This window comes from Schistocerca gregaria, chromosome X (assembly GCF_023897955.1).
Source record: "Schistocerca gregaria isolate iqSchGreg1 chromosome X, iqSchGreg1.2, whole genome shotgun sequence".
Classification (NCBI taxonomy): Eukaryota; Metazoa; Arthropoda; class Insecta; order Orthoptera; family Acrididae; genus Schistocerca; species Schistocerca gregaria.
The window spans coordinates 242982230-243004981 of NC_064931.1; positions in this window are offsets into that span (position 1 = coordinate 242982230).

The following is a 22752-nucleotide window of genomic DNA, read 5'->3' on the forward strand; positions in this document are numbered from 1 at the left end:
CTGCACGTCCAGCACGAACGCTGGTCCAACTGAGGCGCCAGGTGGAAATGGCATGGCAAGCCGTTCCACAGGACTACATCCAGCATCTCTACAATCGTCTCCATGGGAGAATAGCAGCCTGCATTGCTGTGAAAGGTGGATATACCCTGTACTGGTGCCGACATTGTGCATGCTCTGTTGCCTGTGTCTATGTGCCTGTGGTTCTGTCAGTGTGATCATGTGATGTATCTGACCCCAGGAATGTGTCAATAAAGTTTCCCCTTCCTGGGACAATGAATTCACGGTGTTCTTATTTCAATTTCCAGGAGTATATATATATATGAGTATGTCACAGCTCCTACAGATCATCAACTTGCATAAATCGAGATGTATCATATGTGTCCAATACAAACTCAAGTGTCAAAAATTAGGTCAAATCATTCATTCACACAATTAATCAGAAAGGACAAAATACTAAACCATGTGGGATGTCTTTTGTAGCAGATAAGCATTTCTGACCTTTGAGTAAAGTTATTAACTGTTTCCTCTACCTTAGATGTGACGCAGTAAGGTGAAGAGCATTCTCTACAACTCTGTAGTACTGGAACTTTACTATTAGTATGCTGTGGAAGACAGTATCAAAAGCTTTCCCTCAAATCCAGTACAGCTTCAGAGGTTGCTTTTTTTTTACACTTAAAAGAAAGCATGTTGTGAAGAGCTAAGAATGCTATTTTCCTGAAAGTGCTGTTTCATCTGTTTGTGTATATAATATTCTATCAATACTAGAAATAAGAATAATCTTCACATGGATTTAAAGTCACATAGTCTTGTACAAAATGGTGTGCACTATTCAGGAACACACATTTTCAATAACTTGCCAGCAGCCATAAAAAGCGTAACAACCAATGATATGCAGTTTAAGAGAAACCTAAAGGATTTATTGGTGGCCAACTCCTTCTACTCCATTGCTGAATTTCTCAGTAGAACCAACTCATTTGTTTGTGTGTGTGTGTGTGTGTGTGTGTGTGTGTGTGTGTGTGTGTGTGTGTGTGTGTGTGTATGTGTGTGCAAATATAAGTACAATATAACTTCTGCACAATTTCAGTGCAGTAATGTGTTCATTGAAAATAAGTATTATTGTAGTTGTATTGCACGTTAATTACCTAACATATAAAAAAATTATTTTAAATTCAGTGCATTAGTATTTGTAAAATGATTTATTCATTAAAAAATAATGATCATTCCACTTGGGACCTGTGGTATGTTACATTAGTTTATTTGTTTGAGTTGTTAATGTTAGTCATATATTGTTGTTTTTCTGACATGTTGTACATCCTTTTTTGTATTTATTTGTATTTATTGTATTTTTTTGCATGGAGACACCAACTGGTGTCTGTTGCAAACGTCATAGCATTTTTTTACAAGCTTAGTACAGTCATACATATGTGATTACATGTACATGATACAAATGTACCATTGTACCTAATAAGGCACAATATTGTGTGTTACATCGTACCTATTACAAATATTCAGATTTTACACAACTATATATATATATATATATATATATATATATTAGTTTAATATTAATATTCACTTAAAGAATATAAACACTTGTCAATCAAGAAATATTTCAGTTTCACTTTGAATGAGTTCCCTTTGTGGCATCTTATAGAGCTCGGTAATCTGTTGTACCATATTTCGACAACTAATGCATGGGCTATGGTCTGTTGTTTTTAATTTTGTTCTTTGTCTGTAGTAGCAGCCTTTATTTCTTGTATTATAGGCATGCATATCAGAGCACTTTGTTGCTTTGTTTTGATGTGTCACAAAAAATATAATTAATTTGTAAAGATACAGTAGAGTAGACTGTGAGGTATTTATGATGAACAGAGATTTCCCTGCATGAATCTCTATACTCTAATCCATGCATAATTCTGATTGCTCTTTTCTGTAGGGTTAATATTCTGTTCTTATGTATGTCGGCAGCACAACCCCAAATCTCTATTCCATGATTAATCTGTGCAAAAATGGTTCCATAATAAATTGTTTTTAATGTCTGATGTGAAACTACTTTTGATAACTGGCTGATTAGATGTAATGAACTGCTGATTTTATTGCATAAAAATCTGATATGGTTTACCCATCTTGGATTCTCATCTAGGTGAATACCTAGAAATCTGCAGCCTTCTGTGTCCACTACTTCAATTCCACCTACGTTACTGATAGAGGTTTGGTGTGAGTTTGTAAGTTTAAATGGCAATAACTGAGATTTACTGATATTAACTTTCAAACCTTGACCTTGGAAATAAGTAGTTATTTGACGTAGTCCCTCAGTTTCTACCAACATTAACTCATCATTTTGTTTACCAAGAAATAACAGTGAGTTATCATGTGCATAGGTTACCAATTGGGAGTTGAAAGGTTGCTCTATATCATTCATGTACACTAGGAAAAGGAAAGGGCCCAAAATTGAGCGCTGGGGTACACCTTATGTGACTGTCCTGGAGGACCTTCTCACTACAGATCAATAGGAATGAAAGTAAATCTAATCTTATCTAATCTGTCTATGCTATTATTGGTGTGAGTGATATGTGATGGTAGTTATAAGAGAATGCTTTATTACCTCTGTTATGAGTAGATGTTAAAATAGTAAGTTTTGGTGATCTGGAAAGAACCCTTATTTGGTTGATGACTTAAGTTTGTGGCTTTAAAATTTCATTCTTAATGTTTTTATTGCATAGTTTGATAGTCCATAGAAGCCTTTGACTTATGAGTTTGCTAATTTTGATAACTGCTTCCCAAACTGTTCTGTAAGTTACACAAGACCAGCAGAAATTGTCAGATGGCTTGTTATCTATAGTTGGGGCCAAAGATTATTTACATCTTTAGTGAGATTTTTTATTTGTGTCAGAAGTGGTAAATTTTGCATTTATGTAAGTGCCTGGTAGGATTCAAATGTGTTTAATTTCAGAGCTTAATTTTGTTGTGATAACTTTCCATTCTAACTCACACTTTGAGTTGAGTATGTAGTTGTTGAGTTGAGTATTTAGTTGTCATCAACTATCCAATGGAGGCTCTAATTTCTAATCTGTACATCCTTCTTGCTACCATCTAAGCCTCATTCTCAGCTTGACTCTATTGTCATCTGTCACAGTGTACAGTCATCTCCTCACAAATTTGCTCAGGTGTAGTATGTACAAGCTCCTTAGCTCTTGAGGTTTATTATACTGATTCTGTTTTGTGTGTTTTTGCAATATTTGGGGTAACATGTGTCAAGGTTTTTCACTAATAATTTAAAAAATCTGTGTGTTGATTCATTGGCAGGCATATCATTAGTGACTACTGTGCCCCAGTTTATCTGATTAAGATTGGTTTTTAGCTAAATCAATTCATGTTCATTGCTTGATCTGATTACCCTTCAAAGTTAAGTTGAAGAACTGTCTGTGTTGTTGTTTAGAGGGGGCAGAAGCCACAGCCACGCATAGTCTGACAGCCTGACGTTTATGGTACGAAATACAGTTTTGTATGGTTGAAAGTTGCAGATTATATTACTTAATTCTGCATTGAGCCTGATGGGATTATCACACAGACAGTAGTAGTTTTGTGATCTTAACATGTTTAATAGATACATCACATTTCTAGTCTTATACCTAATGTCTATGTTAATATAGGTAAATATTAGAACTCTGCCATTACTACACACCAGGAAAGAATTACCCAAATACGGTGGATATCGGTAGATGTGACGTACATTTACAGACAAGTAAAGGTTACAATTTCAGAAAAATTGGATGAATTATTCGAGAGACAGAGCATTACATATTGAGGAGGTCAGAAACGTGTTGGTTCACCTTTGGCCCTTCTGTAAGCAATTACTGAGCTTTGCATTAATTGATAGAATGGTTGTCTGCCATCCTGACGGATATTGTGGCAAATTCTGTCCAACTGGCACATTAGATCACTGAAATCCTGAGCTGGATAGAAGGCCCTGTCTATAAAGCTCCATACATTCTGTACTGGTAAGAGATCCAGCGTCCTTGCAGGTCAAGGTATGGTCAGGAAGTTTGAAGACAAGCAGCAGAAACTATCATTGTGTGCAGACAGGCATTATCTTGCTGAAATGGAAGCTCAGGATTGCTTGCACTGAAGGGCAACAAAATCGGGCATAGAATATAGTTCCTGTACTACTACTACCACAGACAGCAACCAAAGGGCTCCTGCTATGAAATGAAGTGGCGCCCTGGCCTATCACTCCTGCTTGTCAGGCCATATGGTGGACGACAGTCAGGTTGATATCGTACTGCTGTCCAGGTTGTCTCCAGACAGTTCAAAGGGTTACTCGTCACTGAAGACAATTCTACTCCATTCAATGCGATTCCTGGCTGAATGTACATAACACTGCTGCTAGTGGGATTTCTGGTGTACAGAGGTCAATGGCATTCAGTGCAAGGGGTGCCATGACCTCAGCACCTTTTCTGTGAGCCACCAATTAATAGTTGTTGTGGTCACTGAAACACCAGTTGTATGTCAGGTCAATGATAATATTGGATCCAGGGGTCTGAGTGCCTCTGAGAATTGTTCAGGCTTCACTTTCTGTTATCTCCCTAGCTCGACCACTTTCTTCTTGATATGGTGTTTACTGTGGTTTACACATTTCTGCTGAAATTGTCAAATACTGGCATTGCCCCTATGCAAATGTTCAGCATTTCACCAATTGCTCCAACCAATTTCTTTGAGCCCAACCAAATATCCTCTCTGAAGTGCTAACATCTGTGTATATTGTTCATGAACCTGTCTGCAATACATACTTAGTGTCCAACTAATTACACAGAATGAAATTCACAAAAGACATTATGCCCTGGTATTGACATGTCCTATGTTTAGTATACTTGCCAGCTGCATGGTGAAACTGTGCTGCAGAATTATATATTCATCCATTCAGCTGCCAAAGTTTACAATTTTGTATTTTCCATCAATACCTGTATCAATGTCAGTTTGTGATCAATTTGCATAGCTCCTTCCTGGTGTATCATTTTTTCTGTCTTAGAGTGTATTTTAAGAGCATTATTATCATTTTTCAAGATTTTCTACACATAATTCCATGTTATTACTACAGGGGTGTTATGCCGATACAGCTATTAGTTTCTGACTTAGCATCAGCATTTTTGGAACTTCAAAAACTGCTTCTACACAGAGAGAACTTACATTAATCACTTTATATGCTAAATTATTTGTTTCTTTGATAACATTTGAAACACCATCATGCTTCAAATTGCCTCTACATTAACATGTGGCTAGTTAATATTGTTAAGATATACTTAATTCATGTTCACTATGGATTTGCCTGTGTCCTTTTACTAGAAAAAGATCATAATTTAATTCTTCTAACCAATATTCCATTTCTGTCAGTTAATTTTTAAGTTATTTACAATAAGAGGCTTGAAAAAATATAGTGTTGGCCCTGATGTTTGGTAGTAGCAATAAGCATATACTGGGTTGGTGTATAAATTCGTAGCATTTTTGCATAAGTTTCACGAACATAAAGGATACATATAACAAAGACTTTGGTCATCAGAAATGTATGCCCCTTCACTATTTATAACAGCCTGCCAGTGATGTGGTAGTGATGGTTACAACTTTGGGGAGCAATTTGTAGTGCATCACAACATTACTATTTTACCAGATACATAACATTATCTTCTATGGACACACTTAAGTTTTGTACAAGGATTTGCACCTTTTTTGGGCACAATCATTTCTTTCTTTGCTTTATGTTAATATAAAGACAACATTTCTCATAACTAGTAATGATACAGGGCAGGAATGGTTGATGTTGTTCATGATCCAATTGATGAGTGGGCAGAATTGCACATATCACCACCCACTCATTTCTGTGATTTCAGCTTAGAGCATACAGTACCCATACACCCAATGTTTCAACCACCCTTATTTCATGGAAATGTCTCAAAATGGTGGAATGATCACAGTTCATCAAATTTGTCAGTTCTCAATTACAGTAATGTGGGTGACAGTGGATTAATGCATTTAAACAAATGTGGAGTGTCACTAATGTCTAAATGATCCACCTTAAAATGAGAAAATCATTTTCTTTCTATGCTTTGTCCAATGGCATTATCCCCATACACAGCACAAATGTTTCAGACTGCCCCACTGCTGTCACCCCTCTCTTAGAACTCAAAAAAACAAAAATATGTCAGAAATGTTCACAATTGGCATTCCATTTTTTAGTTTCCTCAGTTCCACTCACTATCTCCAAATGATAAAGTGACAATGTGTAAACTCAAATAGCAGCAGTGAACTACAAATAAAAAATGGCAATCAATACATAACCCCATTTCAACTGGAATACCATCATGAAAAATGGAAATGCTATGAACTTATGCACCGACCTAGTATGTTCAAGATAGGTGATCAACACCTTTTTGAGGAGATGAGATTCTGGCAGTTATATTGGCTTTAGGTAGAATTGCAACGGGCTTTATTTGTATCACTAGACTGAGCTGCTAGAGATTATTAATTTTTTTATTTAAAATTCTTGTTCTGTTCCATATAACTTTTCCAGTGTCATTGCTTATAGTTATAGGAAAGAAGCAGAACTTACCATTGAACCTGTTAATCATTTTGAAACTGAAAGTATGGAGGGCAGTTGAAGAACTGTTCAGTGAATTCAAAAGCTAAATTTTACTATTCCAACTGACCAAGTATCTGAATTGGTTGTAGGCTATTGTAAATTCAGTAAATGGTTCAAAGTTGTGTACCCAACTTCTCAGTAATGATATTGGAATGAAAGTGGCAGATGGCAGGTATAAAGCTGAAGTATCAAATTTGGTTTCCAAAATTTTTTCATTGTGGAACTTTGTAGTAAAATTCTTCATTTAAGTCCTTGCATGAAAACCACAATACCAGATACCGTTGAAGGTGATCATGATCATGGAATATAAGTGAAGCTACATTGTTCTCTTGTGGGAAGGCATCTGGAATTTATAAGGTACTGTAATATGCTACACAGTTTATGCAAAAGATGTTGCCGCCTTCTATCTACAGTTTATTTCAAGTTACTGGAAAATGAATGATATCTTACAATACAATTAGACAATTGCTGGTCACTAACAGTTTCAGAAAAAGTTTATTGGAGGGGTGAAGATATAAATAAATAGGTTTATGTTGCTACCACCATTCTGATGCAGAACTAAGGAACATATTTTTAGATCATCCACTATGATCTATTTGTAGAAAAAATCTCATCTATGGGAAACAAATTAGATTCTGCTAACAGAGATCTTGTGAAACTCATACCTTAGTGTCCTCTTTCTTTTTCTCTACAATAATTATTTAGTATACACAGTCTTTTAAACCATATATATCCTGGAACTACAGTATTTTAATTATGATTACAACGCTCATAAAAATAGTACTAATACTAAACAAAAATTATCTGTAATAGGACAAAAGTAACTATAAAAGCTAAACATACAAACTACATTCAGCATAAGCTGCAATATGAAATACATTAGCAGCCTGCTAAGACAGTGCAAATACAATGTCAGGAAAAGCATGTCTTTGATGAAACATACATTGCCCTCAAAGAAGATTTCATAGTGTAAAATCTGATAAAGAAGATAGTGATTATCTTCAAAAGCTTAGTGTAAATTAGGTTTGAGATGTCTGAATGTGGAGAAAATTTTCTACAATAATGCTGCTGTGAAAGACTTCAATATCAATTGCTCAAAGTGACATCATTACATCTCCAAACATGTAGCAACTCATTCAATCATGTTTCTCTGTACTATTTGAAACATATTTGCATTCACAGTTACATGAACGGAATTGATGTTCTTTACTAGATCTTGTATATTTATTACCAACAGAAGAAATGTGCACACAAGTACAAGTGCCTCTGGAAGAACAAATACACTGGAATTAGGTTAGGCAAACACAGAGGCTATAAAACTGGACCTATGTAACCAACCCATTTCCCAGGAAAAACTCTACATATTCCTTTCAGAGTGTGCAAATGCACTATTATGTCATAACGACAACCTCCTCAAAATGTAAAGTGGAACATCTCCCAGAACCTCAGACAAATAGTTTATGAGAAATGGATGATAGCTCCATGCAGTCAACTGATTTAGCAAGTAGGGACCTGAAATGGAAGTTCCTATACATTCTTGCTAAAGCAGATCTGGTATACATGATTATAGTAGATGTGCATGCTGCCGCCAGACCAATAGTGGCATTATGCCTATTGAAGTTATCCTCACCTATGACTACTGCTTCATCAGACCATATTAAAACACTTAAGAAGTGGCAGATTAAAACTGTGTGCCAGACCTAGACTCAAACTCGGGACCTTTGCCTTTCATGGGCAAGTGCTCTACACTTGGTAGAGCACTTGCCCACGAAATGCAAAGGTTCTGAGTTTGAGTCTCGGTCCGGCACACACATTTAATCTGCCAGGAAGTATCATTTCAGTACACACTCCACTGCAGAGTGTAACTCTCATTCATTTAAGAAGTTATCATCAGGTTCCTATGATGGTTGGATCCATCTACAAACTGCATCTGCAGGAGATAATCTTCAGGACGCAGGTATTGCATTATCAAATAATGATGCATGTGAATCTCTTCACCATGCAACATCTTAACTACTGTTCTTTGCAATACAGGCCACTGTATTGTTACATCATGTGTACTTAGCTGGGTCCTTTATATATATCTTCAAAAATGGCATCTTTGGTAGTTAGGGTATGGTTAAACATATGTGGCCTCTGTTGAGGCAAAACACCATATGACAAAATACATTTTTATGTGGATGACATTTACCAGGAGACCTAACAGCATATCGACAAAAACTAACACCAGCCCTATAATCTGATGCACAAAGGTCCAAAAGCCTATCAAGATATTTGGCATTTATTTATGCCATATGACTGTCTATGCTGTCCTCTAAGAAACAGAAGGACAAAGTACAGCATGTATTACTTCCCATCTATGGAACCAAACATGTACACACATCAGTCATCAGAGAGGGCCATTGTGCTTCAGAAACATCAGCACTGGTAAAGCTTGTTCTTGGTGACATACAGAGATAGAAATATCAACACACATTTCAAAAAATATACAATCCATGTTCTGACAATATCCACTATATACAGCATTTCAAACCACTTTTGCATCAATGGTTCACAAAAGGTTAACATCACTATCTAGGCCATGGTGTCAACAATTTGTTAGTTGTGTGTGTGACTCGAAAGTTACAGAAAAATATCTTTCATTCTGCATTATTCAACCCAACATTGCCATTGCCAAAAAGGCTTAAGATTCCAATCGAACTGTTTTCCTGACAGTAACAGACAAGATAATTGCAGATTTCCATCAATGTAACTAATAATAATGAATGGAGAACCATGCTACATGGCCTGCACTTATTGGACTGAATAGTTAAATGCATAATTAGTGGTTACTCAGTGTTGATGGTTGTGATGATAAAAATAGTAAGAATGTTTGGCAATTATCTGTAATATGGCTTACTTGCCCTATGGATATTGCGACATCCTAATTAATATAATGAGTAAGAGACATGAAAGTGGCATGAATTATAGTTGGTACTCATCGATGGAAGAAGGTTTTAAATGTAGTAGGTGAATATATACATTTATACAGTGCACTTACATGGACAATAACATGGAAAAGCAAAAATAAAAGATATTATCATGCCTTATATAGTGTAAGAGAACTGTTGGTATTCAAAACATCTTCCATTCAGCTCAAAATGTTTAAATACAGTTCCTGTACAGCTTTCAAGGGAAGTTTATGTCATTCTTTCTGTAAAATAGTGACAGGTTCAGTTAACAATGATGGAGGTAGATAGTGATCATGCACCTGCTCTCCAAAGTAGATCACACAGGCTCCATAATACTGAGATAGGGTGACTTGATCTTCATGCTTATAGAATCAGTCCTGGACAATGTAAACTATTTTAACAGAGGCCCTGTCATCTTGGAATAAAACATCACCACTGGGGAACAAACACAGTACCATGAGAAGGATCTGATCAGCCATAATGGTCTCATAACCCTTGAAAGTAATGTGACACTGCAGAGTGCCCATGGGGACCATGAAATACCAGGGTATGGTTGTACAAATCCTCACAAAACCCCCACCATGTTTCACTCATGGGACATAAATCAGCCAGAAGTGATAATAGTGTGAAACAAAACTAATTCGACGACATTATATTCTTCCATTGCTCCATAGTCTAGGTCACTGATATGTGATTTTGGAATTTCTGTTTTGTTGGCATTCCTCTGCTTATGGACTTCCCTTCATGGTTTCTTCATTGTAACAGAGTTCACCAGTGCAACATTCAGTTCTGCAGTGACTTTTGTAGCAGCTGTCTTCTTCATTTTTGTCTCCTGTCCTATTCAATGACCATCCATCATGATCACTCAAAACACCCTTTTGTCCACTTTCTGATATAGCATACCATATTTTCCCCACTTTCCCTGTATAAGGTATCCATTTTCAATATGTTGTGCTTAAAACACCAAATACTTTGGTTACCTTGGTTACAGAAGCACCCAACATACAAGTGTCAACAATTTGCACACATTCGTATTCACTTGGCTCCAAAGTACTACCCTCAAAACTCCACAGAACACTGTTCTAAGCATGACAAACATTTGTAATATATTGAGAATATTGCACTGGCGGTGTTCATGATCGATTACAACAGCACAACCTGCAGGCTTGCCTAGCATCCACATTCACATTCAAACATGCATTTCCTATGTTCTTTCTTTATTTTTGTCCAGCTCCTTTATTTGATTTTCATGGTTTAGGGCTAACTGACTATGACAAGTATGAATTCATTTATGTATCAGGAACAGACCAAAATGAATATGGATAGAATAGTCCCTCTTTTATTTATTTATTTATCTCTATCTATTGCAGTAACTGGGCAGTCTTACTGAAGGAAAGTACATGTCATATTTGTGAGTACATTGTTAGGAAATTGTCATTGTTTGACATCCATTTTCTTCTGAAAATATGGATGCGATGAACTTTTGTTACAGATGCTTATATGTTGCTAGTAGTGAGGGGATGCTGATCTGGAGTCAGTATATATGAATGTTTCTTCACCAAGTATGTAAATGATTTAGTGGATAATATTGCAAATTTTCTGAAACTGTTTGAGTGGGATCCTGTTGTCTATATGAATGTTGCAATGTCAGAAGAGTGCAGCAAAACACAGTGAGACCTGAAAAGGATACAAGATTTGTACAGTGATTGGTAGTTGAACTTACATGTAAACAGATGGAACCTATTGTGCTTACATTAGGAAAGAGGTCCATTAAAGACTGAATATAAAACTGGAGACAAATCATTTCAAACAGAATCAACCACAAATTACCTAGAATTAACCACATGAAGTGACTTAAAGTCGAATTATCGCGTGAAATCAGTTTTAGGGAAAGCAAATGCCAGGCTGAGACTGAGTGCAGAATCTAGACAAAATTCAGTTTATCCACAACAGAAGTGGCTTAGCAAACCCTCATTCAACCAATTAACAAATGCTGCTTCTCAGTGTGGGACCTTTACCAGCTTGGATTAATAGAAGAGGTAGAGAATATGCAACAAATATTGGTTTGCTTAGCCTTACATTTGTTTAGTAGGTGGAAGAATATTACAGATATGCTTATTAAAGTCCAGTGATGAACACAAGAGAGGAGTTGTTTACATCAGAGAGCTTTTTGTTATAATTCCCACACTATGTGTTCCAAGGAGAGTTGGGGAGCACATTATGTCCCCATATATGTCTCAACAAATGACCACAACCAGACAGCCACATTAATTACAGCTAATACAGAGGGTTATTGACAATAAGGGAGGGATGCAACAGTGGTATCAGAAGTACCCTTCACCATGCAAACAGTCAGAGAATAGGCTGAATTTCAAATATGAAGTACATGACATGGAACATAAGCTGTGCTATACAAAATGGATGGGGATCAGTAGTTTATCATACATGTTTGAGTGCAATTATGCAAAACATTTGGGCTAGAATAGGAAAATTGTGTATGAAGATGTTAGTTAGCGCCATGAACATTCTATTCAGTTAATATTTGGCACAGTACATAAACGTAGTATTTCTCAAGCAAAGTTAATCCTGATGTTATTTTAGTTGTAACAAAGAACCACAATAAAATGGAAGAATTGTACTGTACATGCAATTAACAACAGGTTTTCTTTTAAACATGCTACTACATTTGAAATTAGCAACATACTAAAATACTAATTTGCATAAACTGAACTTAAACATATTTATGTGGTAATTTATTACACATCTTAATTTTCACTTTGCTGAATACAATAATACAGTTTTTTGAAACAAACCATGTCATTTAAAGAAAAATAAGTAAAATTTGTAATGTGAAAAAACTGTGCATTTCATTAATGTTCTGTTATAAATGAGAATTTTGTTTAAGGAACAAAAACTGCACTTGTCTTGCATTTCCGCTGCATTTTTAAAATAGATTCACATTTATTACAATTCATATCTTGATTGGAAAAATTGATGTATTTATAGAGGTTTCCTTTCTTGCATATTCTAATACCAAAACCTAAAGTATGTTTGTACTAAGTACAAGCCCGATAACTTGAGGTTTAATCTCTCAATTCTTATTGTGAGTGCCATGCATGTAGAAATCAGATCCAAAAACTGTATGTCATTTGCTACTTATCAATATACATGAAGGGCTGTAATCTACAACGATTATTGATGATCATTTACAAGAACAAAATACAGCAAATGAATAAGAAAAGGTAGATACCATTTTTTAAATGAGAAACCGCACTACATGGACACTGATGCCAGTGGTTTTCAGGTACTAACCAGATCAACAGAAAAGGTAAGTTTTATTATTGTAAAACTTGTATCACTTTTCCTGTAATAATGTAAATGCCATAATAGCTCTAAATATTGAATGATATTTCATGTAGTAAATATTAATGGTATATGAATACTCATAACCATATACTGTACAGTGGCTTGTGGGCTGTAGATGTATATTATCTATGTTGCTGTAGCCCAAGGGATTTTGTCCAAGCTAGAGATCATCACCATCAGAAAGGTAAGGTGGGTAACAAAGAATGAATAATTATTGATTAGTAAGACTTGATACCACATTCAGTAAGATGGCGGATTCAGTAAGATGGCGGAAAGTGTAGATGTAGTGTGTGTTAGCTCCGCAAATGTGAACAAAAACAGTGGTAAAAAGTGTGCAAAATCTAAAAAAAAAACATTTATAGTGAAGAGGAATGTGTTATGTGCCATATGATTGTAAAAATATCAGAAGAAAAGATGGGGAAATCGACAAATTTGGTTAACGCAATCGCGCCGGCCTAGCGGTTCTACGCGCGACTGCTACGGTCGCATGTTTGAATCCTGCCTCGGGCATGGGTGTGTGTGATGTCCTTAGGTTAGTTCAGTTTAAGTATTTCTAGGTTCTAGGGGACTTATGACCTAAGATGTTGAGTCCCATAGTGCTCAGAGCCACTTTTTTAACGCAATCGCGAGTATAGCGTCCACATGGTCCTCCGATCAACCTCGTGGTGAACATTACGTGTATTCTCAGACAAGTGCTAACGCAACAAGCGAGAAACGAAAGGTATTATGTGATTTAAATGCAAAACCTTACACCATTGCAGTTGTGCAAGTGCTAATTCTGGACTTGTGGGGATGTAATGTAGACGACACTGAAAAAAAAAACAAAAATCTGATCAGTGCAGAATGCGAAAGTGAAGTGATTACAACTTTGCTAACTGAGATCGGCATTTTAGAACATAAATATGACGCCTTAACACAAGAAGACCTACAGCCTCATATATTAAAATATAAAAGCGAACTGGAAGAAGCAAAATTAATAATAAGTTCATTAACTAATGAACTACAAAGACAGGCCTCACATAGAAAACACTCTGAGATCGGTGCATTTCAACAGAAAATGCATACCAGTGAAGCGAAAATCTGTGCCCAAGTGACATATTTGTTTCCTACAATAAATAAGAAATCTTCAGGAAATCTGACTGAGTTAAATATCTACTCAGATAACCACGGACGCGGACTGGCGGAAGTACTACGAAACCACTACGATCTGAAACTATGCAGTCATTTGAAACCAGGAGCACCAATGCGGGAAATTATTAGGGACGTTTTACTGGACAAACAAGACAGCAAAAATCGTCATGTTGTATCAATTGGAGGAGCAAATGACGAGTATTGTAACGAGTTAGGTAATGCTATTATCAGTCTCAAAAGTGCCTTCAGTTCGATAAGGAAACCACAGTGAGTATTGTATCACCACCTCCATCCTACTCCAAAGTAGTGCCTCCATTCAGCCAACCCACATAAACTATGTAACATGTAAAACAAACAAGAACCTTGAGAAACAGACAAAAAAATGTCACCTCCAGTAGCAGATAAGAAGACACCACACATCTTCCCTCTTGCTGTGAAAAATCAATATGATTTATGCACATAAATATTAGATCTCTGAAATATAAAGCTGATGAACTTGGTGTTGTATTGAATGGAAACAGTAGAATAGTATTATGTATTAATGAACACTGGTTAAGAGAAGAATAGATAAAACTGTATGTACCACCATCTTTTAATTCAATTACAAGTTACTGCAGACCCAGTTAAGGTTATGGGGGTTTCTCAATATATATAAGTGACAACCTAGGGTTAAGATATACTGTGCTTGATGTTAGGGACATATGTGTTAAAGGCATTCTTGAAGCGGCTGTCATGCTACTACCAACATTAAAACTCACAGTTATTTCAATATACCATACTCCTGAAAGTGATGACAATAAATTTGTAGAGTGTTTAGATAAATGTATTCATCGTACAGAAAAATATACCAAACACAAGACAATAATTTTAGGAGATTTAAATTTCGATGTAAGAAAAAACCACACAAAAATATTAATTTGCTTAATATGCTAAAATCCCTTAATCTCTTCTGTGCAAATTATAGTCCCACAAGACAACTTTCTTGTCTAGAAAATTTTATGACAAATATACATAAAGATGATTTGGAATTGGGACTCCTTAATGTCGACCATCTGACAGATGACAAAGGTATATGGGTAAAACTAACAATTAATGAAACAATGGGGGATTGTGAACCAACCCGGTATGTCAGGTTATTAAATGATAAAATCATAAATAGCTTCAGGGATAAGCTGAAGGTACTAAACTGGAATAATACACTCCTGGAAATGGAAAAAAGAACACATTGACACCGGTGTGTCAGACCCACCATACTTGCTCTGGACACTGCGAGAGGGCTGTACAAGCAATGATCACACGCATGGCACAGCGGACACACCAGGAACCGCAGTGTTGGCCGTCGAATGGCGCTAGCTGTGCAGCATTTGTGCACCGCCGCCGTCAGTGTCAACCAGTTTTCCGTGGAATACAGAGCTCCATCGCAGTCTTTAACACTGGTAGCATGCCGCGACAGCGTGGACGTGAACCATATGTGCAGTTGATGGACTTTGAGCGAGGGCGTATAGTGGGCATGCGGGAGGCCGGGTGGACGTACCGCCGAATTGCTCAACACGTGGGGCGTTAGGTCTCCACAGTACATCGATGCTGTCGCCAGTGGTCGGCGGAAGGTACCGTGCCCGTCGACCTGGGACCGGACCGCAGCGACGCACGGATGCACGCCAAGACCGTAGGATCCTACACAGTGCCGTATGGGAACGCACCGCCACTTCCCAGCAAATTAGGGACACTGTTGCTCCTGGGGTATCGGCGAGGACCATTCGCAACCGTCTCCATGAAGCTGGGCTACGGTCCCGCACACCGTTAGGCCGTCTTCCGCTCACGCCCCAACATCGTGCAGCCCGCCTCCAGTGGTGTCGCGACAGGCGTGAATGGAGGGACGAATGGAGACGTGTCGTCTTCAGCGATGAGAGTCGCTTCTGCCTTGGTGCCAATGATGGTCGTATCCGTGTTTGGCGCTGTGCAGGTGAGCGCCACAATCAGGACTGCATACGACCAAGGCACACAGGGCCAACACCCGGCATCATGGTGTGGGGAGCAATATCCTACACTGGCCGTACACCTCTGGTGATCGTCGAGGGGACACTGAATAGTGCACGGTACATCCAAACTGTCATCGAACCCATCGTTCTACCATTCCTAGACTGGCAAGGGAACTTGCTGTTCCAACAGGACAATGCACGTCCGCATGTATCCCGTGCCACCCAACGTGCTCTTGAAGGTGTAAGTCAACTACCCTGGCCAGCAAGATCTCTGGATCTGTCCCCCATTGAGCATGTTGGGGACTGGATGAAGCGTCGTCTCACGCGGTCTGCACGTCCAGCACGAACGCTGGTCCAACTGAGGCGCCAGGTGGAAATGGCATGGCAAGACGTTCCACAGGACTACATCCAGCATCTCTACGATCGTCTCCATGGGAGAATAGCAGCCTGCATTGCTGCGAAAGGTGGATATACACTGTACTGGTGCCGACATTGTGCATGCTCTGTTGCCTGTGTCTATGTGCCTGTGGTTCTGTCAGTGTGATCATGTGATGTATCTGACCCCAGGAATGTGTCAATAAAGTTTCCCCTTCCTGGGACAATGAATTCACGGTGTTCTTATTTCAATTTCCAGGAGTGTATAATATATGCTTCTAACAATGTTGAGGAGATTGTAGCAGGTTTGTTAGTACTCTATCTGAAATTTTCAATACCTCATAAGAAGAGTTCCAAATCAGATTCACAATCTACTTATATAAACCAGTTTTTACGAAACTTTGCTGATACTGTGCCAACCTCTAATTGGGGACATGTGGAAATAAGTGATGTAATTAAATCAGTGGCAAAATTAAGTGACTCCAGATCAGAAGATATTTATGGCTTCTCAAATTTTGTGATTAAAAAAATAATCGACTTGATATTCTCTCTCTGCACACTCATAAACTGGATATTTGACACTGGTATTTTCCCAGAATGTCTAAAGAAGACAGTAGTAATTCCATTACACAAAAAGGGTGATAAATACTGCACTAATACTTATCGTCCAATTTCTCTGATACCTGTTTTTTGCAAAATAATCGAATAATGTATAAAAAAAAGCAAATTAACATGCAGTTGTCAAAAAACAATATACTGACAAAGTTCCACTATGGGTTTAGGACCCATATCAACAATGAATGCTGTTGAAAATGTTGTTTCTAATCTGCAATCTTCTTTTGAAACCAAATTATCTGCTGAAGCCACACTAGTGGACTTACACAAAGCATTTGATTCTGTAAACCACACAATACTGCTGGAAAAACTATGATGTTATGGCATTAGGGATCTGAAACTCTCATTAAATCATATCTCAGTAACAGAAAGCAAACTGTAAGCTACAAAGGTCAAAAGTCAAAGTTGCTGAATGTCACTAGAGGTGTTCCCCAAGGATCAGTGCTTGGGCAATTACTGTTTATAATATTTATGAATGACCTGCCCAGCAATATGCCATGCAAATCTGTGTTTCACACAGATGATACAAGTTTCATCAATTTAGGGAAGGACATAAAAAAACCGAAGGAGCAAAGTAAAGATTTCCTCAGATTATCCAATATGTGGTTCAATGCCAGTGAGTTAGCTATTAACTATGAAAAGACTGTAAATATATCGTTCAGCTTATCTATTGCTGATATTGAGTACACTTCTAACAAACTTCTTGGCATGTACTTACATACAAAATTAACCTGGTAGAGTCACATAGACAACATATGTCGAAAGCTTTCGCGAGTTATCTATCTACTGAAAAAATTATGCACCTGTGTTTCTGAAAGCCTGCTGATCAATTCCTATAATGCATTCTTTCATTCCCATATTAGCTATGGTATTCTTCTATGAGGTAATTCTTCATGGTCCAGGAAAATTTTTATTTGGCAGAAGGAAGCCATCAGGGGCATCTCTGGGATTACCAAAAATAACATATCATGTAGATCATACATCAAAGAATTACAGATAATGACAGTCCCTTCTCTTTTCATATGCAGCTGCCTTTTGTACATAAAAGAAAATTTTAACAGTTACAACCTTAGGCAGTTTGATCATAATAATAACACTCATAAAACATTTAAGATGGGTATACCAACAACTCAACTCAAGAAAACACAGGACAGTTATGAATACATGGGAATAAGGCTTTTCAACACATTACCTGTGCAGGCACATTGTTTCTCTCTTAATATATTTAAAAGTAAGACTAAAAAATGGCTGGAAGACAAAGCTTTTTACAGTGTTAAAGAATTTGAAAACTCTTCAAAAATAGACCTGGCTTACGAAATAACTTGCAACTCTGTTTGTATCTCTTACCAACCTTATTTTGTCTCTGTAGTTCCACATTTAAGTGTTAAAAATGTGGAGAAATCCTTATGTATAAAATGTATTCTTTTATTATGCACATTCTTTAAAATGCACACTTTAGTTATGTGGGATATCTTTATGTATCAAATGTATTCCTTTATTGTGTATGTTCTTTTAAAATGTATACTTTAGCTGTGCGTGATACCTCACAATAGTTATATTTCTTAATGTGTAAATTGTACATTACCCATGACGACATCGATTGCATGTAAATGCTTGAAGATGGATAATTAAATAGTCAGTTTCTACAATTTCCTGACTTCCCATGAATTAGTACATCTGTAAACTATTCCACAACGCTTAAAACTGGGCTAAATGTATGACAACTCTGACACACTTACAAGTAAGTTAAGTTATAGGTATCCATGTAACTGATTCTAAGACGAGAGAAATAGCAAAACAGAGCAATCACCATACACTTGAATAATTATGGTGTTAGTTATTGGAATCGAATGACTATGTGTCTCTATATGTGCAAATATTGAGAGATTTATTTGGACTATGATACTACTATTAGCAAATGCAATGTAATGAAAAGTTATTCATTCAATCACGAGTTGAGCAGTTAGATACAATTTGACAGTTTGATATGATGAAATCATGGTCATGTACAGAGAAATGGATTGCAAAGATATTATGTTTGTGGCATGAAACAGATTGGAGTGCATATTGTTCTCAACAATATTATAATGGACATCCAATCATGTCTTGTGCTGATATAATGGAATGTTCACAGTGGTCACTGTTAGCAAGTATTGGAGTGCTATACAGCTGATGACAGAAAACAAAATGTAAATATATAAGCTGTATTATGTAGCAGTTGCTAAAAAGTGATGGGACACTAAAACATTCACTGAGAAAACAAGAGAACTCCTTTCCAAGAAATCAAATGAAACTCTCAAGGAAGTTTATGATTGGTAAACAATAAAGTGACATTGAACATAAAGAAAACTAATGCCATTAACTTCAGTTTGAAGAGGAAAAACGACAATGTTAAATGTAGATGGCACCTCCATAGACTGTGTAATAAATGCAAAATTCCTAGGAATGAATATTGATTCTCAGTTGAAGTGGTGTGAACACACAAAGGTACTTGCAAAGCAGAATGTCATCAGCATGTTATGCCCTTAGAATCCTATCATTAGTGTGTAACATGCAGTGTCTTTTAGTTACATATTATTCATATGTACACTCAATTCTTAGCTATAGCATTCTTTTCTGGGGAGCAAATGCACAAAATATGAACAGAATTCTCAAACTCCAGAAAAGAGCCATGAGAATAATAACCATATATATACTGTTGAGCTCATTGTGAAGATATGTTCAAAACACTGGGGATTTTAACTGCTCGATGTAAATACATTTACCAATCAGTTGTACACATCCAAAATAACATTGGTAATTGCTGCACAAACAGCTGTGTCCATGACCATGCAACAAGAGATATACTCAACTTATATTTACCAAGAAAAAAATAAACATAAAACTCAAAACAGCATTTTCTAGCAAGGAATAAAACTATGCAATAAATTACCAAAAGATATTAAAGAAGTTGCCAAAATACAGTTATTTAAAAGTACCTGTTATGCAATACTTTTTATACATTGAAGGGTTACTTAGCTAAGACAGAGTAGGGATTCGATAAAAAATGTTATACAAATAAATAATAATATTTTTTCCTTCTTTCTTGCCTTTCTAGAAATACTTACCCCCAAGCAATGCATAGCACAATACTAATACCTCTTCCTCTTTCTGACATCAACATCTCACTCATTATGGACATGTCCTATATCCTTGTAAAAAGAGGTCTACGGATGAATAAAGCTACTACTACTACTACTACTACTACTACTACTAGTAGTAGTAGTAGTAGTAGTAGTACTGCATGACAGTAATTACAGTGTACAGTTGTAACGAACATTATATTTTAGGAAACAGTGGAACCATATTCTTTCTTTGTTAATGTCAGTTTCAGATATGTATCAATGTACAAAGTACTATTACTGAACAGTTCATGAAAGCCAGCATAAGTACATTAAATATTTTAAGAGTGTTTGCTGTTATATCTAAGTCTGTTAGCTGTAGGATATAAAATGTTGAGTTATTAATCTATAAAAGTATGTAGCCTATAAAAAGAGTTGTAGAGTGAGAGTGGAATTAATTGAATAGCTGCCCAATACATGACATTTATTATAACACTGAGGGTGTAAAGTGGGAGAATTGGATAATGGATTAAGAAGAATCATACATAAATTAAACAATAAAAGTTTTCCGGTTTTATTCTAAACATTACATAATACTTGAGTGACTAGTTGCTGTTTCACAGCATACATCCTTGAGTGCAATCAATGAATAATTTCTTAAGTCTTAAATATATGTGCCACATGTCATTCAATAGTTGTTTCACCATTAAAACACTGATTATTTAATAAATTTTATATTTTGAGTGTTCATAGACATTCACAGACAAACAGATTAAAACTGAAACAGTGTTACACATGGCAAGTGAAGAGCCAAATAATGTGACTTGGCAAAATATTCTTACTGCATATTTGGGGATCAAAGGGTAAAAACTGTTACTAATACTGTAAAAACATTAACACATTTCGTATAGGATTTTTTAAAAATTAATACTTTTGTGGCAGTTAACAAGGAACGAGTGGCTAAAACATAATTGAAACTCTTCTGATAAACATTTTATCAAGTAAAATTATGTGAATACACATGGCGAAATGTGGGGGCATTTGGAACAATAAAATGTAAGCTTTCCACAGAATAATGAATTAAATTTTTTCATGAATTAGTAAACTATACAAAATCAAAGAAATATAACTGCTAAACTCATTGTGATGTTGGCTTCACTGCAAGTGTGTGTTTTGGGTTTCCCTATCTTCGAGGAACTGTCTCTGCTATTAGAATGTACTCATGCTTCAGCTCCACACCTTATGTTGAGCCATTTGTACAACACCCTCCAATCGTTGCACTAACCTGAAACAGAGTGCCCATAATAGTTTAATATCCTGAATGACTGAAAAAAAATAAGGGAAGGAGACAATTTGCTTTTGCCTTTAAAGAACTCTTAATTGCTTATAATAACTCTGTTGTATTTGTTTCTGTTTGTAATTGTGCTCATTGTAGTTATTTCTTTACTTTTATTTATTTATTTAACTTATGGGGTTATCTTCAGCATCTGTATAACTGCTGTAATTTCATTTTGCCTAAAGGTAGATGGTCACGGGCAGAGAATAATTTATTAATTGTGACAGGAAAACTGTCTTATTTGGTTTTTAAATGCAGAAAGAATTATTTGTCTATGACAGATTACTGTACAATTAACCAGCATGCTATAGGCCAGTCATTGTTGTTTACTACTATGGAACGGCAACACACAGATCTACAGTACAATGAAGGCTTTTACGAATGGGTTGTATAGCTGTGTTCCATGGAGCTCTTCTATCCCTGACGTTTCGTCCAAGGGTACGTTGGACATCTTCAGAGGTGCGCTTGGTTGTGCTGAGTCTTGCCGACTGACGAGTCGGACGTCGAAGAGCGGCCTAAATACCTTGGAAAGTGGGCATGGTCTGGATTTCATGTGACAGTGGAGATAAATCTTGTCAAAGATAAAATATAACTATCGATCATAGTACGTCAAAGATAAAAACTTCTCATCGATTCTCTAGCGCCACTGTCCATATATCGCTGAGTTTCATGGCTTCTTCTTTTCTCTTAAAATTATCCCCATGTTTATTTATTTCGGTAGTTTCTCTATATAGCCATGGATACTTCATCACAGTACACAAAACTTCAGTTTCTGAAAATTTCACTACGTGATAACCTGACTGAAGTGCATGTTCTGCCATGGCTGACTCGTCTGTTTTCCCTAGTCGGCAAAGACTTTTATATCTTTTATGTTCCTTCAATCATGTGTTCACACTTCTCTTTGTAGTTTCAATGTAGACCTTACCACACATACACAAAATCTTGTATACACCACTTGAAGACAGAGGAGGAGATTTATCCTTAATGGAATGAAGTGCTTTTCGTCTGAAAATCGGTTGAATATTACATTTCCTTAAAATCCTACTGATTTGATGCGTTACTTTTCTGATGATGGGTAGAAAATCGTGTTCTTCCATTGCTGTGTCCTATCCTTGTCCTTAAGCCGCCTGTTATTCAGTCACAAAACTATTTATTTCCTTAATAGAGTACCTATTCTTCTCAAAAGCCTGCTTTAGATGTTTTAACTTGGTGTTCAGGTATTCTGATGTACAAATCCTTTTAGCTCTGACCATTAGAGTTTTAA